Below are 20,635 nucleotides of genomic sequence, written 5' to 3' on the forward strand. Positions count from 1 at the left end.
TGCCTGCTCTTGCAGTCAAACCTTGATTAAATGAGAAGACAGGCTAAGCCTCCATACCTCCCGGCACAAGCAATCCAGGAGGTTTCTCGATTGTGTGGAAGACAACTTCCTTCTGCAAGCAATAAAGGAGCCGACGAGGAGAGGTACCCTGCTTGACCTCGTGCTCACCAACAGGGTGAGCTCATTGGAAATATGACTCTCCAGGGAAGTCTTGGATGCAGTGATCATGAGATGGTTGAATTTGAGGTCCTCAAGACAGTGAGAAGAGCATGCAGTAAGCTCACTGCCCTGGCCTTCAAGAGAGCAGACTTTGATCTCTTCAGGAACCTGCTTAGCAAGGTTCCATGGGATATAGCCCTAGAGGGCAAGGGGGCCCAAGACTCTTGGTTAACATTCAAGGATCACCTGCTACAAGCTCAGGAGTGTTGCATCCCGACTAGAAGGAAGTGCAGCAGGAGGGCCAGGAGACCTCCTTGGATGGATAAGGAGCTGCTGAGAAAAATTCACAGGAAAAAAGAGGCTTATAAAAGGTGGAAGCAAGGACAGGTGGCCTGGGATGAACACAGGGATGTTGTCCGGGTAGTTAGGGACCAAGTTAGGAAAGCTAAGGCCCAATTGGAGCTAAACTTGGCAAGGGATGTTAAAGATAATAGGAAGGGATTTTATAGGTATGCAGTGGCCAAAAAACAGACGAAGGACAATGTAGGCCCCCTCCGGAAACTTTTGGGAGAACTAGGTACACAGGACTTGGAGAAGGCTGAGGTCCTCAATGGCTTCTTTGCCACGGTCTTCACTGGCAAAGGCTCTGACCGCAGCACCCAAGTCTTGGAAGGCAGATGCAGGGACTGTGAAAAACTAGACCTTGGGCCCACTGTACATGAGGATCTGGTTCGAGACCATCTTAAGAACCTGAATGTACACAAGTCCATGGGACCTAATGAAATCCATCTGCGGGTCCTGCAGGATCTGGCGAATGAAGTTGCAAAGCCACTGGCCATCCTATTTGAAAAATCATGGCATTCAGGTGAAGTTCCTGATGACTGGAAAAAGGGAAATATAACCCCCATTTTCAAGAAGGGGAAAATGGATGACCCAGGGAATTACAGACCAGTCAGTCTCACCTCTGCGCCTGGCAAAATCTGGGAGCAGATTCTCTTGGAAGGCATGCTAGGGCACATGAAAAACAACAAGGTGCTTGGTGACAGCCAGCATGGCTTTACTAGGGGAAAATCCTGCCTGACCAATTTGATGGCCTTCTATGACGGGGCTACAGAAGTGATGGACAGGGGTGGAGCAGTTGACGTCATCTACCTGGACTTGTGCAAAGCGTTCGACACTGTCCCACATGACATCCTTGTCTCTAAATTGGAGTGTCATCAATTTGATAGGTGGATCACTCGGTGGATATAGAACTGGCTGGATGGTCGCACTCAAAGAGTTGTGGTCAACGGTTCAATGTCCGGCTGGAGATCAGTAACGAGTGGTGTCCCTCAGGGATAGGTGTTAGAACCAGTCTTGCTTAACATCATTGTCGGTGACATGGACAGTGGAATTGAGTGTGCCCTCAGCAAGTTTGCCGATGACACCAAGCTGTGTGGTTCTGTTGATACGCTAGAGGGAAGGAATGCCATCCAGAGGGACCTTGACACACTTGTGAGGTGGGCTGATGCCAACCTCATGAAGTTTAACCATGCCAAGTGCAAGGTCCTACACCTGGGTGGGAGCAATCCCAGGCACAGCTACAGGTTGGGCAGAGAAGAGATTCAGAGCAGCCCTGTGGAGAAGGACTTGGGGGTGTTAGTTGATGAGAAAATGAACATAAGCCAGCAGTGTGCACTCACAGCCCAGAAAGCCAACCGTATCCTGGGCTGCATCAAAAGGAGAGTGACCAGCAGGTCAAAGGAGGTGATCCTGCCCCTCTGCTCTGCTCTCGTGCGACCTCACTTGGAGTACTGTGTGCAGTTCTGGTGTCCTCAACATAAAAAGGACATGGTACTGTTAGAACAAGTCCAGAGGAGGGCCACAAGGATGATCAGGGGACTGGAGCACCTCCCATATGAAGACAGGCTGAGAAAGTTGGGGCTGTTCAGCTTGGAGAAGAGAAGGCTGCGTGGAGACCTCATAGCAGCCTTCCAGTATCTGAAGGGGGCCTACAGGGATGCTGGAGAGGGACTATTCATTAGGGACTGTAGTGACAGGACAAGGGGTAATGGGTTGAAACTTAAACAGCAGAGTTTTAGACTTGATATAAGGAAGAAATTCTTTACTGTGAGGGTTGTGAGGTACTGGAATGGTTTGCCCAGGGAGGCAGTGAATGCTCCATCCCTGGCAGTGTTCCAGATCAGGTTGGATGAAGCCTTGGGTGATATGGTTTAGTGTGAGGTGTCCCTGCCCATGGCAGGGGGTTGGAACTAGATGATCTTGAGGTCCTTTCCAATCCTAACTATTCTATGATTCTATGATTCTATGAGACAAGAAGGGGTAAGTAGCAGGACGAAGAGTAAGACCATGTCCATTTCATGCTTAAATCCCATTCTGTAAATGTGGTAGAATTGAGACTGTGTGCCTCATTCTAGATGAGTGTCCTAATTGCTACAGTCATTGACTGTGTTGAGGTTTCTTTCTCTGTGTTCCTTCCTTAAAAGTTCAGAAGTACTCCTTCTTGTCCCTGCCACCTTTTTCATATCTTGTCATTGTTACACTTTTCTTGGATGTGGGGCCATATTCAGTCCTTAATAATAGCAGTTTCTTAGCCCGTTTCACTGGCATTACAGCCAAGAGAGGAAAGTAGTTTCATTTACAGTTTTAACATTTGGGAGTGCTAAGACTGATATGAAATGGCGAGCAAAGCCTTGTGAAAATTATTTATCTCAATTTAATTGTTCTTATGAACATTTCATTCATATCAGCGTTAGAGTGACATAACTCAATGGATCTGTAGGCTGCTTTCTAGCTGAGAGTTGTAACAGCTCGCTAAACTTATTTTACTATAAGTAAACTTAAGCCTATATAATGGCGCTTGTCACATTTCCACTTCCCCTTCCGTTCCTTACTGAATTTCACTGGAGAAGTAAAACAGGTAAGTTGTTCTTGTGTTATTCTAAATTATTTGTTAGTTCAAACAGGAGGCAACAAGAACTCCTCTTTCTGTGGCTGGGGGAAGTTCAGACTATTACATTTGTCACACCGCTCAGATGAACTTGCTTCCACAAACACAGCAGAGCAGTTTCTAAAAAAACTTGTTATGTACTGGAATCAGCATGAACCTGAAAGTGGATATGGAAGTATATTTATTCTACATTCTCTTTTTGGATAGCAAGGGCGAAGAGATTTCTCTTTTTCTTTTTTTTTTTGAGCAGTAAACAAAACAAGATAATCTCAGTCGCCTTAGTAAATGGACGGATGTTTCTCTCATTGTAAAAATAAGCACCAGTCAATGGTTGAATGTGTGGCCGTAATAAGATACATCTATATATCGTATGTGTTTTCAGACAAAAGAAGAGAGAATAAAGGCCTAACTCTAAGTCAGGAGAAACTCTGTGGAAGTCAGCAGCACCACCTCTGGTAGGTTATTTATGCTGCTGTTTCCCCCTCATATTTGATTGAATTGTCCAAGCCAAAGCAATCAGCAGCACCATTTTTAAGTTCTCAGAACATCCTTCTTTGTGCTACCAACATCTCACACTTATGGTGCTCCCTTTGCCAGAAGACCACCAACTTCTTTTCACTGTGTCATGCCAAAATATAAACAATACTTATGTTCTCATGTGCTGTGCCTGATTTTTGTCCAGCCAATCATTTTGCCATTGTTTCCCTGCATCTTCCCTTTTGGTACCTCTTTTAAGGCAAAGATTGTGTGTTTTCTGTGTAAAAAGCACACAGGGTGCTGAGCTCCCACTCTCTGATGCTGCAGTAATAACAGTCATAATAAAAATTCTCTGTCTCAAGCCTCATATTAGGTAAGAATCCAAGGACTGTATTGCCAACACCTGTAGAGAAAGACATTGGTACAGAGGAGACATGAAGTATTTTCTCCTGTGAATTTTCTTGGTGGAAGCAAAGCTTCATTACACACATGCTAGTGATTGTTTTGGTGTGATTGATCTCAATGAGCTTCAGTTGTCCAAAAGTCAAGAGTCTAATGTAAACTAAACTTCTTGGTTTCTCTTTGTTGTAGTCAGAGAATATCATATTCTTTCTAGAAGAGTTTGTATTTACAGATCTTAAGATGGAATACATTACTATCTGTCCCACTGGTGACTGGTGACTATGGAGTTAAGTATTTAAGACTAGAAGCTGAGCTTGTAAATAGCAAAAGTTGGCTAAGCAAATCTCAGCTCAAAACTCTTGTAGCTGAATTTCTGAGATCTTTATCAGACTGTAGACTTCTTTGGTTAAGGACACACAGATTAAGTCTGATATGAGAAATTTGGGTGAACATGGGGAAAAAATGCAAAGCAGTTTGGCTTGAAATTATCATTTTTCAACCAAGTGCAGGAAAAGCTGGAGTTTTGACCTTTCAAGCAACATTTATAACCTGTATTGAAAAATTTCTAAGATTAAAATAGTTTTTTCTTTGGTAAGAGTTGATATTGCTAAGTAAACCAGAAAGGCAGCAAGTCAAGCAACCCTTTTTATTAGCTGTCAAAGTTAACATCTACTTTTGTGCCCAGGACATTGTTTTTTTTTTTCTAGCAAACAGGTATCTGAGAATTACACTTCATCATCTGAAACTTATTGAAACATAATACATGCAGGTTTGTTAGCTTCACTCCCAATAATGCAACCTTCCTTTACATGCCATGCTTATGTGGAGATGCAAATACGTATATCCCACCTCCTGATTTAAACACACAGACACAAGGCATACAGCTTTTCTCCAGCTGGACAGCTAGAAATTCAGGTGGGGAGAATGTACCTTTCTCTGCCCCTACCTGTCTAGCCACTGTGTGCCTATGAGCTATCATCTATGTTGATTGTATTCATTGCCCTTCAATGGTTTGAAGACCACAGTTTCATTATATTTTTCTTGTATTTGTTTATAACATGATCTCAAAGGATAAAAGGGTAAATGAATTTTTGCTTCAGGGCACAATCTATCTGGCAAACAACACAGTGAAAGGGAAAGGCTTTGCTGGTTGTTTAGCTTCCTTGCTCTTTGAGTTGCAAAACCTGCATGGTTCAGAGCTACAGTTCTGAACAAAATGGTTGTATCTCATTGTTATATCACCTTGCCTGTACAGCGTTCATTTAACCTAAATCCTAAGTTCTTTGGGAAGACAGGCCATGGTTAGTTCTGATCCAGTAGAACTGGGTTTAACCTGTCAACTTTTGCACCAGGATGCCAGCAGCATCACCCTCTCCCAAGGGCAGGAAGTGTACCCATGACTAATGTCACCATAAGCATTTGTGGAATATGGCCATGCAAGTTCTGCCCTTTTCTTTTGCAGGTACCCTTCCTATTTTTAAAATAATGCACTTTTTTTTTTTTTTTGCTTTGTTTGTCTATTGATTGTCTTTCTTATTTTATCTAATGTTCTGTTATTAATTTCTGAGGCCTGTTGACATTCTTTGGTCCATCCATGAAACAACCTAAACTATGCTTTGAGTTCCAAGATGCATATGTCTATCATCCGTGCTGCCAGCATAACACTTCTTCTGCTATAGATAATACTCTTTTCTATAAGAAATAATATTATATGATATTTCATCAGCTCAGATGCCTAATCATGTTTATTGTTCTAATTTGTTATTAATATCTTTAAGTTCTTGGCTTCATCCAAGGTCATAGTTCTAGAGTTTCCCAGTAGATGTTCCTTATTCCTCTCTTATAGTATGTGACAACTTTCTGTATTTCATAATTTTCCATAATATGAAGGTACTTCATGTTCAAAAGACACTATCAGCATATTTTACTTACCAGAGAAACAGATTATTAAGGAGACTAAGCAGATAATTAATTACTTGGGGAAAAGTCTTCACGAAGGAGACTGAGTTTGAGAAAAGGAAAGATGCGTGGGAAAGGAGTTATTAATCTCCCACATGGGTTTTCCACTAGAAAACCTGAAATGAAAACACTCCACCGAGAGTAACAGTCTTCAGCTATGCTAAAATATTTTTTTCTAATCAAGAAGCTTTATATTTAGTACTTGCTGGGGACAGAGAACATGCTTTTTTGCATACATGGTGATCGCATCTAGTGGATGTGAAAAATATCCACAGTAGTAGGCAGCAGGACCTTCAGATATCTGGTTTACCTTCTAGATACTTCTCTTAAAAGAGGTTTGCTGAGACTGAAACAAGAAAAAACTGCAGTTTCTTTTTGTTGTGATCTAAATTTGTACAAATGTGGAAAAGTCACAGCCTTCCAGTTACCTCTTGTAAGTGTGAAATTCTAGTGCCAGAGACAGCTTGATGATGCAGAAAATATCTCAATCCTTCAAGAAAAGATGCAAATGAAGAAGAACCATTTAGAAAAAGAGATTTTATATCTCAGTTAAGCAGAAAGGGCAAGTGCTCTTCATCTTATCAATCTGTCAACTTAGTCTAATAATTTGAATATCAATAATATTGAGATTTTGCATATTTAAATTATTATAATGATAGAAGATATAATGCTTTCTTTGTAAGACATGGTAAGTCATGCAGTGTAAACTTTCTTCCTAAGATTCAATTGTGTAAAGTATCCCTTTGACTTTATCCAGGTACTTGGGGGTCTTCTGATGAACAGAAGAGAAGCAGTAGGTAACTGACACCTCAGCAACTTCCCCAAGGACTTTGATTTTTCTTTATCAGGTAATACTAAGGCTTTTAGCAATACCTTATTCAGAACTCTAGGCTGTTCAGTATCTGATCTTAGGATTTCAGGTATATTTTGGTCTATCTGGCATTTGTCATAATGTGATACTACTGCCTCTTTTTTTTCCACATACCCTCTGAGAATATGTGAAAATCCATTTCTGATAGTGTCTGTGACTCCACGAGCCAGTGGCTCTTCTTGATGGACAGAATAATGGGAAATCTCCCATTGATGACCAACATTTTGTATGTTTTGTAAGACTCAAAGATTTTAATTATGTTTTTGTTTCTGATCAGTTCTAACTCATTTAGGCCTGTGACATTTCCAATATATTAGGCATTTCCAAGAGCTGGTGTTTTGAGCAATCATTAAATGCAACATACTTAGAAGTTGGTTGTATTGTCTCTTTCCTTTCCTAATCTCAGGAAAGACCACATCCCATGAACTGTCATTTTGAGGTAAGCATGGTTATGTGTAAAAACTTCTGTATAACAACAAGCAATTGCATGAATGTGGGTCCTGGAGAATGTTGTGCACAGAGCATATGGGAGAGGAAAGACTCTGTCAGTGAAAACATTTAAAAAAGTTCATGAGTAATGCAAAATAATGTATTAATGAATTACATGACCTTCATGATTCTGGGAACTTTGTCCAGAAGGCTGCTTTCTTACATGCTTTGTCTTCTGCCTTTCTGAAGGTAAGATCTTTAAGGAAGGGATTCTGTCAGTGCTTGGACAGCACATTGTCTCTTTGGGAAGCCACTGTAGTCTAAATTTCCCTGAGCATAAAGGCAGAAACTGTGCCAGAATGAAGGAAATAATTACATTTCATGCTCTAGCCTAAATCATGTCAGACATGGTAGCTGACTATTCCCCAGTCTGAGCCCAGTATAAAGAATGCAACCCGGCTAAAAGAAAATTGATATTGAATTATATTTTTCTTTGAAATGTTTAGCTAATAAAGGGTATCATTTTCTTTGTTTTGTGTTGTTTAAGAGATAGCTACTATCACACCAGGCTGAAGGTATTAAATCTTTCTTGTTCTTCCTGATATCTCTGTTACCACATCCAAATGCCCAGGAAAATTTATCAAGCTGGAGTCACTTTGCTGTCAGTTTCACATCCTAAAATGAGCTGAGAGCAGTCTTAATCCAGCTGGTTTTGGGTATTTAACTATGTAGTATGATGGTGGTAGAACAGTTGCAGATGCACAGTGCAATTATGTCTGTATGATTTTAATTATTTTGCCAGCTGCCGTTACTTTAGATTTTTCCAAGGATGAGTAGTTTGTGAACAAGTTGTGGAATGAGCTATTTTGCTTTTATGAGATGGTGAATTTATAACCAGACTGGGGACTGCTTTGGATTCTTATCAATTCTTTCAAGATTTATAGCATATTATTTCCTCTGCAAATGGATTCCTAACATACAATTTGTTTATGTTATGATCCCATCAGTTTTTGTGGAAGAAACCTTTAAAATAAAAAATTGTCTTTGAAGTAGGATTTGAAAGCAGTCAGTTCAGCAATTTAAGGGGCTGGAACTGATTAAAGTTTCTATCATTTATTTGACTAACGCCATATTCGTATCGTTGTCAGTTGGGTCACCTAGTGAAACTCACATGGAAGAAAAGACATTCACCCCTATGGCAACCAAAGCAGAGGAATCCCAGATCTGGAGAGGGATGTTTGCAACAGGGAGTCTATATAGGAGCAGCCACAGTTACTCCTGGAAGATATGCCTTAACAAGTGGAAAATGTTGATTAATGAGTAAGATCAAGGTTTTGGCTAATACATTGACGGATATGCCACAAGAGCATAGGGGCATCTGGCTACTAACTCCACATGCCATGACTGTAGGATGAGAAAGTTGGCCTGTTCAGCTTGGAGAAGAGAAGACTGCATGGAGATCTCATAGCAGCTTTCCAGTATCTGAAGGGGGCCTACAGGGATGCTGGTGAGGGACGATTAATTAGGGACTGTAGTGACAGGACAAGGGGTAATGAGTTCAAATTTAAGTAGGGGAAGTTTAGATTGGATATAAGGAAGGAATTCTTTACTGTTAGGGTGGTGAGGTACTGGAATGGATTGCCCAGGAAAGCTGTGAATACTCCATCCCTGGCAGTGTTCAAGGCCAGGCTGGACAAAGCGTTGCTTAGCATGGGTTAGTGTGAGGTGTCCCTGCCCATAGCAGGGGTGTTGGAACTAGATAGTCTTTAAGGTCCTTTCCAATCCTAACTATTCTATGATTCCATGGTTATATATTGCTGGCTTCATGTTAAAAGCAAGGAGAAGTGTGGGGCTTGTAATATCAGAGAACTGGTCCTGGGACAAATATTACAAATCAGTCTAATCTTCTGAGTTTAATTAATTCAGATATTTACTTATTGCTGAAAATTAATGCAAATGCATCAGTGTCAACAGTAAACAACAGATTATTTTCTTTTTTTCCTCTGGTACATGAATGAATATTTCTTAGTCTCTATGTTTGTTGAGCAAAGGTAGGAAATGTGACCAAAATACATCCAAAATAGGACATCTAAAAGCTAAGAAAGTAAAAAAAATGAAAGTAAAATTTATTTTAAGTCCAATGTCATGTAGGTAGTCTGATTCCTATGCATGTATTTTGGGTGGACCGGGAGGATCATATTTCTCTTTGCATTTTCCTCACCTAAGAGCCTCTGATTCCAAGAGAAACATGTCAATATGTCAGCTTCCCGCTAAAATATATTCTGCAGAGATGCCGTTTTATGATAACAAATCAATCAAGCCCACTTTTTTGATAAGTTGTTTGTTCATATGATTAATATTTTTAAGTCAAAGCTTCAGTTTTCTGTTGATAAACCAGTATCACTTGAACAGTTTGGAAGAATATAGGGAAAGTTAAATCAACTTGGTTGGCATTTTAATTTCAAAAGGTCAGTTACAGCACTGATAGCCTCTGCAGCAAAAGATAAAAAAAAAAAAAGAAGTCCAAGAAGATAAAGATACATCATGTGCTGTCTGTAAACTGTGTGCCTTGACTTAATGGACAGTGAACGTTACAAAACCAGATCTAGAGGTACACAAAACCTATGACTAAGAAAGAGCTCTATTCAGGATAGTAGTAGTTCAAAACTTTTAGTTTCTGATATACATCATGTTGAAACAGTTTCTCAGAATGTTGTTTATGCCTGTTTACTGAGAAAAAATACTATTTACTGAAAGGAATATTCAAATCCCAAAGTTCAGGAAATAAAGCCTGAATTGTTTCTGTCTGCCTAAGCAGCCGCTGTTTCTCATTTTCATTTCCTCTCCCTTCTCTCCTGCTTCCATGGCTCCTGTTGTTTCAGCTGCTGCTCTGTTTCCCATTCATCTTGTCAATCCCTGCCAGCAGTGAGGGTCTGAGGTCCCGTTCCCCTGGGGTTGAGGGCAGCTTTCCCTGCACTGCTGAGATGAAAGGCCATTGCATTGTTTATCTCCTGTGATATCATTTTCTTTGTGGTACTTCACTCACATGCGCAGTGCTCCCTTCTCTCATCTGAGAGCATACAACATTTCTGAGCTTTGGGGAGAAACTGAATGCCAGCTGTATTTACCTGTTGGGCTTCTATCATGCTGCAGACACAACTGTCCAGGAAGGCTGTCCAGAAGGCTTTCATCTTCCTATAGCTGGAGCCAGAGCATTCAGAGTGAGAAGCTGAACAGGACTGACATTGATTATTTGTAAGGACGTTATTGCAGAACAAGTAATCATAAAATCATATCATAGAGTCATGGTCTGGTTTGGGTTGGAAGAGACTTTAATGCTCATGCAGTTCCAACTCCCTGACATGGGCAGGAGCACCTTCTGCTAGATCAAGTTGATCCAAGCTGCACTCAACCTGACCTTGAACACTGCCAGGGATGGGGCAGCCACAGCTTCTCTGTGTTCTGCTCACTATTTACAAGTGTTGGAAAGTACTATCATTTATTCTTCTCTTGCTTATTTTATTAATATTAATTTGATAAAACTGACAGAATTACCTGTGGCATTAGGACAAAGCATTTCTTTGTTTTACTCCTTCTCTCTCTCTCTTTCTTGTTCTTTCTTTTTTAACTACTGCCATGTCTAATAGCACATTTTTGTTATATAATCAAACAGGTAAACATAGAAATATCAGCTGATAAATTCAGAGATTTTTATCAGAACTGGGGACTATGAGTTCAGACACAAGAAAATTTTCAGCTACAAAGATGCACAGAGCCACAGATGGTCTTTATAGTTAGGCAGGATGGACCCATATTTCATAGCAGAGAAACTGTGTAAAAACTATGGTAAAAAATGACATAAATAAATGGCAAGGAATGGAGAGGTTTTTTTTCTAAAAGAAGGGCTCAGCCAAGCATGAGCAAATCCACGTCTTGTTCATTGGTATACTCATTAAATGGGTAAAAATTTAATAATATACTAAAAATATTGACAATGTAGTGAATGCATTAGTGGAAAACCTGACACTGAAAAAATTAAGTAAAAATAAAACCCATAATTTCCCTTTCTGCGCAAGGTAACCAGCAAATACACAACTCTGGACCTTGCTTGGTGTGGTTTTAGAGTAAATGGAAAAAGAATATTTCTTCTAGACTTTTGGAGAAATATGAAAGACGCTTGTGTGGGAAACCAAATAAAGAAATTGACCAAATTGAAAGTAAGGAGAGAAAAATATTAGACAAAAAATAAAGTGAAAGGCCAAGTAAAAGCTGGCTGTGAATGTGAAACAGCACCTTGAATGAAGTTCCAGTTCTTGTCTGTGGTGTATTGATAAAGTCTCTGGGCACTTGTGGTTTATTTAAACAGGAAAAGTAGTTGCTATGTACAACTGCCATTGCTACTCAGCAACCTGTGGAGTTACTGAGAGCTTCTGAAACTTCTGAACTTCTGAAAACAGATACGACACTATGCAATTAGTGTCTTCTGGCTGTGGCAATATCTATTGTTGGCAATTCTTACTTCTGATTCCCACCCTGATATGCTTCACTGCTATAAATCAAATAACATTATTTGCTGAAGGATCTGGAAGAATGATTTGTGGTGTGAAGGTGAAAGGTTTCTTTGCTCATCTCTTTCAGGGATCAGATGTGCAGAGCCTGAATAGCAGAGTAACCTGACCTGCAATTTTAGGGGACATTGTGGAAGAACTCCTGCACTCTTAAAATCAACATCTATTATTCAATCAAGATAATGAACCATAAGTATTAATTCAGTGATTGTCAGCTGACTAAGACTAAGAACAGAAGAGCAGATATTTACAACCCATTTTACAAAGAATTAGAGGATGCTTGTATGTTCTCGAGAATGAAACACTGAGCCTCAGGGTCTCAGCTTTGTGTGTATGCTTGTGAGGGCTTGCCAACCTTATAATGTTAAAGGAGACTTTATAATAGTCTTCCATTATCTAAAAGGGGTCTACAAGAAATCTGGAGAGGGGCTTTTGACAAGGGCCTGTAGTAACACGGGGGAATGGTTTGAAATTAAAACGGGTGAGATTTAGATTAGACTTTAGGAAGTTCTTCCCTGTGAGGGTGGTGAGGACCTAGCACAGGTTGCCCAGAGAAGCTGTGGCTGCCCCATCCCTGGCAGTGCTCAAGGCCAGGTTGGATGGAGCTCGGAGCAATCTGGTCTAGTGGAAGGTGTCCCTGCCCATGGCAGGGTTTTGGAACTGGATGAGCTTTAATGTCCTTTCTAATCCTAACTGTTCCATCATTCTATGATAAAATGTAAATGGTAAATAGGTATTTGGATGTCTATGTAACCTAAAATTCTACAAAGGAAAGGAAAAGGGCCTCAGTGAATTGAGGCCCTTTTAATCCAGGATCATGACACCCACAAGAAGCAGAGGAGGGAAAGCACTTCTGTGCCATTCGAAGAAGAGGCACATTGTTTCAATGGTGTCCTATTTGCACACCTCTGGACAATACTGCCTTGAATGATCACTTCCTTTAGTAACCCCATCTGGACATGACTTAGATTTGTGCATGCTCTTTTTCAGATTTCTATATGCTCATGTTGCTTGGTGGTCTGTGCTGTAGACGTGTTTTCATCAGCCATAGGTATGCTGGATAGACATCAGGAGCAGCAAATAACGTAACATGAGAGAAGCAGGGCACAAACTGGGATAGGGCAGCTTTCTGCATCTGCACTAACTCTCCAGTGCCAGCTCATGTGACAACACAGCCTTGTCCTGTGGCACAAAAATGTTGCAGACTGGAGGAATATGAACATCTGATGACATGTTCCTTTTGCATGATAGTAACTTTCATGAAAGATATAAAGTGTGGTTTTGCTCTGTGCTGATACCCTTATTATAAACAATATGTATAATTTAGACTTCATTGAATAATCATTGATCTGTTTTTTATTACAAGGTGTAAATAAATTTAAAAGACCCAAATAAAACCTTTTTTTTTTACTAAAAAGGCATGGTAAGTACATGGAGTATGAGTCTTGGTCTTTCCCAAGATATTGTGCCAAAGAAATATTGCAAAGGAAGTCTTCAGAATTTCAGTCATTCCTTGCAAGTTATGTTTTCTAGAACTTGCTCTTTTTTCTCTCCTCATTTCTCTTCAACTGACACATTTCTTGAAGTTGTGTGCAAAAAATTGGTCTCAAAATTTGACTTGAGCTCATACCAGTTGAGCAGCAGGACTATTTCACTTGTTTTCTTTCCAAGGTGCAAGTCTTTTTTAGGTGTCTCAGGATACTGTTAATTCTTTTTTGTAACAGCATGTTAAACTTGTGACCCACCACCCATTCTCAGACTTCTATCCAGTCACAAGCTCCATATCTTTATTTGTGTACTAGATCATTCTTGCCAAGGAAAAATATGGCTCTAAGCTCCATCTTCTCCTTTCAAAATATAAAGATAATTTTCAGTATACTCCTTTTCATCAACAGGTATGTGAGGATTACTATGTACAAACTTTATTCCCATACTTTATTCCTTCATCCATTCTCTTAAAGAAAGTACATGCCATCAAAGAAAAATAATTACAATCAAATTAGTAAAATATTGAAAAAAACATATAAAACTTGAAAGATTCTTTCAGTTTAATGGGAGAATCCAATAAATATTCTCCAGGATAAATGAATCTAACAGTTTTCAAGCAATTCATTATATTTTCTAGAGTTTGCTTATAAGAATATTGTATAAAGTTGTGTCAAATAGCATAACTAAGCTACGATATTTTCTGAGTAACAGTGTTCATAGAATCATGGCAAAAATTAGTTTATTTGATTTATCTTGGTTTCCTCTAGACAAATATGTGGCATTTTTGTATATTTTATTTTTCTGGCAATGAGGTGGAACAAATAGTATCACTGTTTCTTCTGGTACGTTTCTTCTGATCTTCTCTTCACTTTCAGAGTTACATTTGCCCTTTTCACAACTTCTGGAGCTTCTCCCATGGACTGTGAATTTTTGTGAGAAATAAAGATTCAGAAAGTTCCCCATCCAATTTCCTCAATCCCCAGAACAAATGTCATCAGAGCCAGCCTGTTTGAAATAATTCAATTGCCTGTATGCCTTCTTATCTTAAGACGATGTCTTGCCTTGTCACATGCCTTAATCAGTCTGTCATGAAACTCACTGGTCCCTATTTAGGTATTTAAACTACATTCAAGTGTGAGTAGTTTAGCATTAGCAATGAATCCACTTCCCATTGGAGTGCAAATGCCTTAGCACAATAACTGTGTTTAGATGAAAAAAGTTTTGCTCCTTCATACAGCTTCTTTCTTTAAAAAAGGTTGTAAAAGCACCTTACAAGATGTGTCCCTGCTCACGGCAGTGGCATTGGAAGTTGGTGATTGTAAGGTCCTTTCCTACCCTAACTATTCTATGATTCTATGCTAATATAAAGCACTACTTCAATCAGCATAGTCTGAACTGAACAGGGATCTCAAAAGTAAAGTTCAACCTAAAGATATAGGTTCCCATTGCAAGACCAGCTATTGGAAGACAAGTCTAGACATTTAGAGTCTCATTTTGCTGTAATAAGGCATTTTTACCTGCAGATGAAGAAATTAGTAATGGAAATTAACAGTGGTAAATCTCTCTTCAGTGTTTGCAGCAGGGTGGGAGAGCGGAAGCTGGAGATGTGGGACAGGGCTCTTCTGAAATCTCCTTTACAGGGGTTTTAGGAAACAGAGAGATTGCATTTTAGGAGGGGATGAATTTGCAATGCTCCAAAAACTCCTGCAAAGGGAATAAAGAAAGATCACTGTAAAGAGAGCACTATATCTCACCAACAGTAGATGACATAATTCCTACACTGAATGGTACCATTGTGTTTCTCAAGCTTGATCTCATCAAAGGATATCACCAGCTGTAACAAGCTTCTGCTTTCTGTCTGCCAAATATTTCAGCACGTACTGATCTAAGATGATATGAAAAGCTAACATCTGGAGTTTATTCAGCCACAGAAATTTTTCAAGATATGCTTCCATGTATTATTTTCATACATCTCCAATATCTTAAATGGCACTGATGACATCATAGAACATGACATAATCCATAAAGTTATGCTTCATTGTCATACTGTATGTGAATTCCCATCAGAGTAAACAGAAATGCTTCTTAAACAAAGTCATCCTTTAATTTTCAGTCATATTTCTTCACCAAAATAAACATTTTTTAACCTGAAGAAGGTAACAGCAATTGAGATGGCAATAGCTTCCAGAAATGCTAAGGAAGATTAGCTTTTTCTCATGTCTCACAGACACCCATGGTATTTCAGCATTAAGGCTTCTTTTTATGACAACTTGTTATTCATGAATTTTTCTCCTGTTTGCCTTGTTCATCCAAGAAAATTTTCCTGAACAAGCCTTCTTTTAACATCCCAGTTTATAAACAGAAAATATAATAGCAAATACACTAAAAGAGGAACACTTTTGAGAGAAAAAAAAACCAAAAAAAACAACAAACAAAAAACCCCAGCATTTTTGTAAGGCAACATATGCCATTAAAGCTTTGTCTGCTTTTCCCCTGGGGGGATACCTAAACAAGATTTAATTAATTTGTTTACTACTTGGGGAGTGTCTATGCAAGCACAGACTAGTAGCCAAAGCATCTGTCCAGTGTTTCAGGTACGTTTTGCAACCTGTGTTAACTACAGATTTTGCTAATAGGCTAAGAACTAAGGTTACATAATTATGCTGTTAGCTATAATCAAGCTAAAAGTAAAGTAAAGTAAAGTAGTACAAACTTTGTCTGATCTCTTCAGCCCGGACATACAAAACCACTTTTTGATCCAGATTTGAATGTCAAAATAGCCACTGTTAGTTCCACAAAAGAGTTTAACTGAGTAGAAGCAAGGAACAACTACTCTAAAGGAGGTAGGATATGCAGACCATGTACTAGATGAGTAGAATAAAAGATTTTTTTTTTGTGGTGTATTTACAAAAGAAGAAGTGACAAGAGAAAGGCATAATCATGAGAATGATTTGAGGTCCTTAAAAACTTCTTACACTGAGAAATTTAAGGAATTTACCCATTTATCTCATCAAAGAGAAATTTAGAAGGCAATTTGCCTGCAGCCTATAATTAGGGTCTTTAAGTTCTTTTGTAATCATTCAAGTATGTAACAATATCCCATAGTTAAAAGGGGAAAATAGAGAAAAAAAAAAAACAAAAATGAAAAGGATACTTATCTAGTCTTTTTGCAGAGAGAGATTTTTGTGATGACTGATTTTCACTATTGAAGTAGATTGCTATGCCTTTTGGAAGAGTCACTGTAATTTGTGATGGTAAGCTTAGAGTAGATGTTTTCTAAAAGGTACTTGTTTAGTCTAACTTCATGTCATGTACTCTTATGTCTAAATCAATGGGGTTATAAATCAGTGGGGTTAGTCTTCAGTCACAAAGGCTTTGTTTGTATGCCTTCTTGGTTGCATGAGAGAGGAAGAATGCTGGTGAAGTGTCTCCTGCTGAACAGTTTTTTTTTTCATTTAAAAGCTTAAAATATGAAGGATGGCACTATGACCTTGAAAACTCAGAAAAATCATTGAGCATCCACCACCACTCATGGTAATGAATGAGCTAAATAGATAATATGCAGATATCTTGTGTTCCAAGATATATGTTCCAAGCTAACATATACCTAGGATTGCTAGGGAGTATTATTTGGACTACTTGTCACTTTATGTTCTTTTGATCATGTCATTTTATTGAAGCTGCAAACATCTGTGTCTTCAACAAGCATCAAGAGGAATTCAAGAACCATGAGCAATCTGACACCAAAGATTTAGAGTTTTCAGAATAAGTCACCTACTGGAGACAGAAGCGGTGTTGGTTTATTTAATTAATGGAAAGGTTTTCAAGAGGTGGCACTGTCTTAACTGTGGTATCATATATGACTGAGGTGGAAATTTTCTTAGGCTTCCTTGCATTGTCTGCATTAAAGTAGTTGTCTGATTTTTACAGTATTTCTTTTCAGCAATAAGGTTCTATCGACTTGCCAAATATGCAGATTCTTCCCAAACTGGGAATGAAATGCAGATGCCACTGTTACAAATTCCTAAAAGGTCTGTGATGCTCAAGATTAGAAGTGTTGATCAGTCAGGCCACGTCAGGATGGGGTTTGGCTGGGAGCATGAGAGGGATAAAGTAGCAGTTTAGAAATACTACTTCTAGGTACCTTTTCCCCCACTTTACCAGTCCACATCAGGACTAAACTAAGACATTGTTCTGTCAACAGACATCTATCTGTTTCTATTCTTCCTGTGCTGGCTGTTTGGAGCTTCTGAGGGGGCATTGAAGAACCACAGGAAACTCAGGGTGGAAGGAGTCCAGCAAGTTCTTTCATGAGTGTTCTCTGTGGTCACATTAATGAGGACTTCAAGCATATAGGGTCAGTCAGGTAACCTTGAGATGGAGGGCTGCGAAGACAGCTGATATCCATCCTGAATGCTCACAACAGGGCATTTATTCCATACCCAGAATAATCCAAACTGAGGCTGTTCCAGTCATTGGGTTGTTCTTTGTGTTGACCTTGTAAACAGGCTCTTTTCTTTGCTGTAGCACTTGATGGTTTTGTGGCTGTTTTCTTTTTATTTGAAAGTGTTAGACCATATTAAATTCCAACTTTGTCTTGACATCCAATTCCCACTGGAAGCAAGATCTTCTAACCTATTACTGGCCAGCCCTGTATGGAGAATTTCAGACACAGTGTAATAAATCAAGGAAAGATCATTTGCCAGTCAAGCCGTAGGCTCATAAGTTACCCATGCCATGCAGAGAATGAGGTTGTTCCATGTGATCCAGTTTGTGACTTTTCTCATTTCTTCAGATACAGCAGAGAATGCAGAAAGTGACCATATAACTACATTAGTCAACGAGCTTTCTTTGTTCTCCAAAGTTTGTTAAGGGAAATGAAGATGTAATGCTTTTGTGATTAAGGGGCAAAAAAAAAATCAATTAAAGCCATAGACTTGTTTCTAAGTTCACCAAGGTTTTTTTTTCTTTTGGTACATGCCTGTTTCCCATAAATGGGCAGGAGGCTAACTGGTTGTATTCCCATTTGAAATGATTCTTCATTAAGGGTTGGGTGTCTGGTAGTACTTTGTCATAATGTTTTGTTGTTGTTGTTGTGGTTTTGGTGGTGGTGGTTTTTTACATTTTCATTTTAATCATCTGAGAGTGACCCTCAGGGTTTGGGTGGACTTTCCAGTACCTCTGCACATATCAGAAAACATTCCCTTGCCTGATCTGCGTGAAAGGAGTTCTCATGCAAGGCAGCACAGCTTCAATAGGGATATTCTCTTTTGTTCTTCTGATTCTTTAGGGACTATGTTTTCTCTGTCCATCTGCCTTGCTCGGATGTGTTTTTAACTGGCTCCTTAGTTAGGGAGCGGTTTTCGCGTGCTTTCATCTCAGGTTGCATTCATTAGCAAGAACCTTTTAAATGCAATTTGGTGTAAGCAGATGTAGCATGGTTTTTCTACTGTTTTTTCTCCTGTGTTTCTATGAACTTTTGTAGGTATGTTGTTTATTCTATAAGTTGTAAATAATTATAAACATATTTATATAATGCAATGCTTAATGCAAATATTCATGTGGTTTTGGTATTAGCCTAGGTTAAATTAAAAATTGCTTCAAGATAACTGTTTAACAAAAAGTTAACTTCATGCAAAGAATCAGTGAATCTCACAGTGGGGATTCTGAATATCTTTGTTATTACGCAGGGTCACCAACATTTCCTTCTACCTTTTTTATAATAAAAATATATTTTTTCTCAGTGAAATATATTCTTACTGGCAACTTTGAATCTGAACATTACAGAAAGGAAATGGTAATTGGTTTTACTTTTGTAATTTTTGCTCATCTCAAACCCTGCTGTGGGACATTTCTGATAGGGTATGCTGACATGAAAGTCAGTTCCTTAAAAATGTTTCATAAATGTATAGTGTCAGGCAAAGAAATATAGATCTACTTTAAAGTTATTCTATAATCACACATATATCATTTTTAGGTTTTTAGTAATAAGACAGTCGTATAAGCAGGACAGTAATACACACTTGGAATAACAGTGACAGAAGATATGGCCAGCTTCATTAGCTCTGTGAAGATAAGTGGACTTGTTAAGATTTCTATACAGACACATGAAATGTACTGTTACTCAATACTGTTTTCCCAAGCACACTAGTGGAGATCTAAAGGATACTTAGGTAGCAGTTATTTGCATACGTAAATTTTATACAAAATGATGCTGTCCAAGATAACACATCGTGTTAAGGTGAAACATACTGGTGAGTTAATTAATAAGTATTCTATTTGTATTTTGTTCAGTATGAATCCCCTGCTAATGCTGACTCATTGGGGACAGAATTTTAACCAAGGCTCCACCCAGGAAGACCTCATACTCTAATTAGAAAACATGTAAATGAGAGATGAGAAAACGGAGGTAATAATAACCCATAAAATTAAACACAGTTTGTTAGGCCTGTGATTTTTATTCTGTAATTGTATTTTTATCTGTATGAAGCATCACTATCACCATGGCTGATGAGGAGGGTAAAGTCTGCCTTAAAGAGCTATGGGTAGAGCTGACAGCTCCAGATGAATGACCAAGCGTTTGAATGGATGATTGCTGCTGCTCTCTTCCTGATGCCCATCACTGCACAGCTGCCACCAAGCATTTGTGTGGATGTGGTACTCCTCTGCTGAGCCTGATCTGTATTATCCTTCTCTCATTTTTTTATTTTTTTTTTCAATTTAAAGTCTGCCTTCAAAGGCAATATGGTTCATCCTACTGAGATTCAAGTGATTCATTGTCAGAAATTACCTTGCTGACTTAAGTTATCTTTCTATTTGATGTACAAGGTATCAGTAGTGCTCAGCTGATTTAGAAGATAATCTCATAGATTTTGACTAAGCAGAAGTCAGATGGATTTCCACTGTGTGGAGCACACCGGAGGTCCCAGGTTTGCCTGTTCTCACCAGCTGAGCTAACAGGAAGCTGCTGAGCTGTAGAAACACTTCTGTTAATTTCCAGTTTGCAGGACACATATTTATAGCCACGGTCTCCTTCCCTTTCTTCACATTTTCCTCATCCAAACAGAAACAAACCTAATGTAGTGTTCAAAATTACTCTGGTCAGGCATTTTTGAGGGTCTTCAACTTAGGATGCCGCTTGATTTTCAGGATGGAATTCCACTCACTGATGTGCCTCTTAGATGTGTGCATGCATGCTTTACAAGTCTGATCTGTTATAGTGACATTGTGTCTACTGCATTAGATCTCTTGCTGCAACCTGTTTCCATGCCATCACCAAAGTCATGCTCATGGAGAATATGGGGAGCTTTACCTCCTGAACATTTACCACTA

Source organism: Melopsittacus undulatus, chromosome Z, assembly GCF_012275295.1.
Source record: "Melopsittacus undulatus isolate bMelUnd1 chromosome Z, bMelUnd1.mat.Z, whole genome shotgun sequence".
NCBI lineage: Eukaryota > Metazoa > Chordata > Aves > Psittaciformes > Psittaculidae > Melopsittacus > Melopsittacus undulatus.